Source organism: Cygnus olor, chromosome 4 (assembly GCF_009769625.2).
Source record: "Cygnus olor isolate bCygOlo1 chromosome 4, bCygOlo1.pri.v2, whole genome shotgun sequence".
Classification (NCBI taxonomy): domain Eukaryota; kingdom Metazoa; phylum Chordata; class Aves; order Anseriformes; family Anatidae; genus Cygnus; species Cygnus olor.
Genome location: NC_049172.1, coordinates 58080403 through 58086402, shown reverse-complemented (window position 1 = coordinate 58086402; position 6000 = coordinate 58080403). Strand labels below are relative to the sequence as shown.

At 35.9% G+C, this 6000-nt stretch overlaps 1 long non-coding RNA gene across 1 annotated transcript in view; it reads left to right on the top strand.

Moving 5' to 3' along the window:
• The first annotated feature begins 2228 nt into the window (after window positions 1-2228).
• Window positions 2229-6000, top strand: part of LOC121070076 — a 66028-nt gene continuing 62256 nt past the window's right edge. The window contains exon 1 of the long non-coding RNA XR_005819877.1: window positions 2229-2356. This is a non-coding gene — a long non-coding RNA (uncharacterized LOC121070076). The remainder of the gene's footprint in view (window positions 2357-6000) is intronic.

The following is a 6000-nucleotide window of genomic DNA, read 5'->3' as shown; positions in this document are numbered from 1 at the left end:
CATTGTATAGCACATCTTGTATTTCCTGTAAATGTAAGGTGTGACTTTTTGTTTCTACTCAAAAGTCTGAGTCTAGTGGTGCTTTAGGCAATAAAATCATTACTCTAAAAGCACATTATGTATTGTTTTTTAAATCTGCCCTATTGGAATTGTCATTAAACTATTTGCTTGTGCCTAGCAAAGGGAAAGTACTAGGACAGGAGCAGAGTGGCTGTTGTATCAAATTAATTTGGGATTTTGAACTATCTTAATGTTCTTAGGGTGACTGGCTTCAGTGAAGCCAGGATATAATTTCAAAGCATTTGAAGATGACCTGATTAAACCTTCTTTTTATTTCTTGAACTGGCGACAAGGATAGGCATTGTCCTTAGGCAGAACTTGTGAGATTCTATGCTTTCAGGACCTGACAATTTTTGCTCAAGAGGGAAATGAGTTATGTACTGAGACAAGAATTTATTTACCCCATTTTTTTCTCCCCATTAAGATTAGAAGGGTTTCAACCAGCTCTTATGATAACACATCTTAGTACAATGTAAGCTAGTGACACTTATCTGACCATCACCAGAGTGACCAAACACATTGTGATCGTTCTTCTGGTATCCAGGTGAAGTAAGTCTTTTTATCTCCTTCTTAGTTATAGGGAATCCAGAACAAATTCCTTGGCAATGTTCCTTAGCAGTACTGGCCCACAAGGGATCTGGCCCCAAATGAATTTATTCCCCAAGCAAATGGAAAGCTTTTGGTAAATAAGAGGATGGAATTTGCATTCTTCCATATCTTTTACTAGTGCCTTCATCACTGAGTAATTTTTCAGCTACAGGCTCTTTAGACAACTGGATAGCCCAGTGCTGTTATCAAATATTAAAATTAATATCAGATTAAGACTCAAACTTCATTAGTTTGTTCATTTCTTCATTACTCTGTGGTGTATGGAGTGAATTTGCCACTCTGTAAGAATATGGTAATGCAGCAAAAGGGCTGCCTGATGTCTTCTGTATCTAGATATAGTTTGAAAGAACAGTCTTAATATTACCGATGAAGACACACCTTTTCTGAAATTCTGGCTGCCCTGTATTTAATAGCAAAACTTAAAGAGAATTTTGATGGGTTCAAGAAAGCAAATTGTTTTAGATGCTTGGATTTGTTTCCTTTTAAGTTCTTATAGAAGACCTGTCTTACATCTTCACCACTAACTGATCAGTCTGCATTTTAAATGCTTCACTACTTTCTCAGTATCATCTTCAAAAATATTTGAGAGAGCTCTTAGGACTTTCATGGCTTCTGCATTCTTGATACAGTGGTGTTGGCTTTTACCAAAGTCTTCTGTCATGACCTAGATGTCTGCAGCTGGAAATTTAGGGGAATTTTGTTCTCTGTGTCTCAGTATTATATAATCAAACGGAAAGCCTTCTTGAAATACTAATGTCTTTGAGGATACTCCCTTCTGAGTAAACAAAAGATTTCAGCTGTGAATTTCCAAATATCATGACTTTCATAGGAAAGAGTGTGAGTAATCCATCTTTAGTGAGCCATGTGGTGAAAGATTAACGGATTATTTGCATGGAGAGCAGCAGTAAGAAATGTAGAATTCTGCTTTTAAATATGTCAGAAAAATAAATATATAGTTGAATTCAAGTGTGGAAAAATCTTAATTGCAATTGTTCCTTGGCAGTTGATTTCAAATGAGAGAGACTTATGCGACTGAGCTAGAGAAGACCAAGGCATTGGCCCACTGTGCGACATAAATGAAGCATAAATGTTTTTGCAGTGTGTCAAGATGTTTGTATCACTGGTTTTACTCATGTCACCATTGATAACATACAGTTGTTGTAGTTAACCAGGGTTGGAAGGGGAAAAATTAATCCTATTAATACAGCTACAAGCTTTGTGGATCTGTGAGCAACAGAGCAACATAACGAAGGGTCACTATCTGGATTAATGATGCTTCATGTCTTGGATTGATCATATCTAAATGTTAATCAATTCCAACCAAATGCCTGATGTTGCCTTTTTTTTTTTTGTTATTTGTAAGTAGTTTGAAATCAAACAAAGATATTAAGCTCCAATGTCAATTAAACTGCTGTTGCTACCATAATTAGCAGCTGCTTCTTCTGATGACAAGTTTAATCAGAAATATTTATACTAGTTTTTATGTAAATTTGGCAATTTTTTCTTGATCAGTTAAAGTAAGTCTGCTTTTATCTTTACTAACAGATAGCATCCCAAGACTTCAGTTGTCTCCTTATCTAACTGGAAGGAAATTGGGCTGAGTGATTTACCCATTCATACAGCTGACTTTTGAGAATGAACCAGAGGATGACAATGTCAACTAAAGGTCTGATCCAATGCCATTCAGGTCACTAGGAAGATAAACCTTAAATAAATTCCCACTGAAAATGCATTCTCTGCATTTATTAGAACACCTTTTCTTGTTGAATGAGAATGGTTACAGACCAAGTACTCCTTTGTGTGTGTGATGCTTATTGGACAAGGAAGATTGATTTTCCTTTCTCAGTGTCTTTGCATTAAAATGATTTTTTTTTCTCTAATTTATTTTCTGGCACAAAATCTGCTTTGGTCTTGAGCGAAGTATTTGACACCTTGACACCTTGACCACAGCTTTCCAATCATTCTTGGAGACAGAAAATTTGTATGTGAAAATTGAAAGTTTACAAGGTGACCATATGTCCCATATGCTCTATATAAGTGACTTTTATACTCCTGATTATATTCTAAATGGAGTCAATGATGCACAGTGTGCTCATAAACTTTACCTGTAAGGATTACACTAAAGAATTTAGTAACATTGTTGAAACAAAGATTTCCAGGAAAGCACTGCCTTCCTCTTTTCTCTAAGTGACTACAACAGCAGATCTTCCCATTTTCTGCTTTTCACTGAATACCTGTCTGTTCCTGTTCGTAATGGCGGGATCAGGAATGAACAACACTGAGGAAAGATTTCATGTCTGAATAATGGAAGTCAGAGGTGGAGAAGACCTGTTTCATGCTGTAGTCCTTCTTCTGTTCTGGACCATTTCTATGCAAATAAATTGTTCTTTCATTGCTTTCAGAGCCCTGACACCAAAATAGTATATGAACACATGAACGGGAGTGTGGTAGAGAGTTAATATTTTATCAGAGAGAGCTGTGGGTGCCTGTGACAGCAGTGTGAGAAGCTCATTAAACAAGTGTGTGTGCATTTTTCCAGTGGGAGGATTGTACTGATGACACTTGCTTCTTGCATAAAGTAAGATTTTTTTCTAGCTGTTTGGATGAGACTGGTTGCTTTTATTACCTGTTTATTATTGAGATTCAGCTCTCCTGAGAAGGACAGTTTCTTTCATATAGGAGAAACTGCTGAAAGCAGAGACAGTCTATCACAACATTACCTTTCTGCACTTCTCTTTAGCTTCTGTGGTTCTAATGAGCTGCTAGAATGAAGTCTTAGTGACAGTAGCCTTACAATAGGTTGATTTTATTTCCGTTATGGAAACTCTGGTTTCAGTTACACAACATTGCTAGTGAGGGTAATGTGCTTGTGATCAAAAGTAGATTTTGCCAGTAGAATCAGTAACAAAAATGACAAGATGGATTAGTAGTTATTAAAAAAACCTTCCTCTCATCCTCTAATTTCATTGTATTGTACTACAATTCCCACTAACCTAATTGCAAGAAAAATCATACAGAAATTGTACAGAGATGGTTGTAGACAAGAGAGAACTATATGAGCTTTGTTTCTGGAATGCACAAACTAACTCTACTATTTTTTATTGTTTGTTTGTTTTGTTGTGTGTAGGGTTTTGTTTGTTTGCCTATTTTTATGTTTCCTTCTTTTTTTTTTTTTTTTAAAAATTTTCATGGTTATTTTCATCTCCACTGATTCTTTCTTTCGACTTCAGCTTCTGCATTAAGAAAAAAGTTTTACACTGCCATTTGAATAACATTCTGGTCTTCCCCCCTGTAACAAGATCTTTGGACTTGAAGAGGTTATGCTATTCCCCCTCCACCACCCCCCCCAACTGTTTTTAGAAACTTTATTAAAATACTTTGCAAAAGGCAAATGATAGAATCCTTCTGACTCTAAGAATAACATTAAGAGGGTATTTTTACTATTTTTGCACTTAGTATTTTAGCATTTTAACTTCTAAGGCATACTTCTCATTATCATACTAGGGCATGGTACAGAGTTCAGTGACCAGAAGTTCCAAGAAATAATTGAAAAAAAATCTCAAATGATATCTAATTAAAAACTGTTTCAGGCAGAATGAATTAAATGTAGCCTTAAAGATGCTTATTGCATCCATCTTCTTGATGTCAGAAAGAGCTGAGTTGCAAAGGTGAATAATAAAAGTAAAAAACCCTTGCAGTAGCTAACTTCAGAAATAGAGTAATCAACAATCAGGTGCAATTTCAGGAGTAGTGAATTACATCATCAGTCCTTCAGGCTTGGCAAGAAACATGAAAAAACAAGTTTAATTGGCTACCAGATCCAGAACCATAGATGTTTTTGTGGCAGATGATAATGTTGTGTGACGTTAATCAGATGCTTGAGTAGAAGCCAGTGCAAGGTATTAAGAGAAGTGCTAATACGCTGGGATACTTTTTGCAGGTCAGCAATTTTGCTGTGGCATTTGGAGTTACCTGGTCTCTGTTCAACAGGAAGGCAGGAAGAACAGCTAGCAGAGAATTATAATAATCAATCCATTATGCAATCAAGAGCAAAAAAATGAGCTTTGTATGGACAGAGTCGATTCAGTTCAGCAGCATTTCTTGGCACAGTAATGAAGATGCTCAACAGAGAATAATCTCTAAAGGCTGCTATATTTAAGCGTGATTGATTTTTTTTTTTTTAATGAGAAGAACCTGAATAAAGTGATCTATATATACTTTATGCCCATAGATCAGCAGTTGTGACTTATTCATACCTACCATAGTTTTTTCCTTTTCCACATCAGTGGAAAAAATCAAGAAGAACAAAGTACTAGAAGTACAGAGTAATTTTGTAGCAAAACAGTGAATTGCAAAGTCATATTTCTGGAGTGGCAATGGTTCAGTGTTCCAATATCCTGTGTTCAGGCATTTTACATCAAATCAGAATCATAGCTTTTACAGATCACCGGCTTGTTCTTGATCTTGATCTCTTTTTGGTTCAAGACCTTTAAGGTTCTAGAGATCTCAGTATTTCCACTACACACAGAGAATTCTTCTGTAGCGGAAAATTTCAAATTTTCTTACGATCTTTCATACTGCTTGCCTGCCTTAGTGTCTTTCCAGAAAAAATCAGACAGAGATTAGCTGAAGATGGAAAGAATATGAAAAAGGAACTGGGGGACATAGTAATCCAGCTCTGGACTCTGAAACCATCCTGGCAACACTGATCTCTTCTTTGCTGTACTATTTTAGTGTAATAGTCTGATCAAGGTGATTTTTTTTTTGTTTTGTTAGTATGATATCCCAATATGCCTTCTAGCCCTTCTGCTTGAAAAGAAAGTGATTTCTTTACCTTCCTTACCTTCATCCGATGCCAGTGCCTGGCTCCTTCCAGCTGTTTCCACACTCTTAATGTAACTCTGGAGCAAGGTGTCCATTAAATAGGTGTGCCTTATGAAGAGCTGTCAATCCAAATGCTCATCTATTCCTGTAGTAACATCTTGCGTGTCTGTGATACTATCGAAAGGTATGGAACCCCAGTTCAGGTTCACAAAGCTTAAATCTCCAAAGCAGAATTTAGCGACAATGAAAAAAATGATTCAAAGCCATACTTTGGCCAAATTAATGCCCATTGAAGTAATTATTTAAAGAAATAGTGGCTTTGTTGTCTGGAGTCTTTGGTAAGCAACAGCTCATAATAATAATAGCATTTATATCTGCATACATTTTATGTGCAAATAAGAGTATCTGTTAGTACTATTTTCCATTCTTCATAAAAGAATTCTTAATTATTTAAAAATATATATCAGTAGTTCACTGTTCTGAGATGTATGGATGATTTACATATCA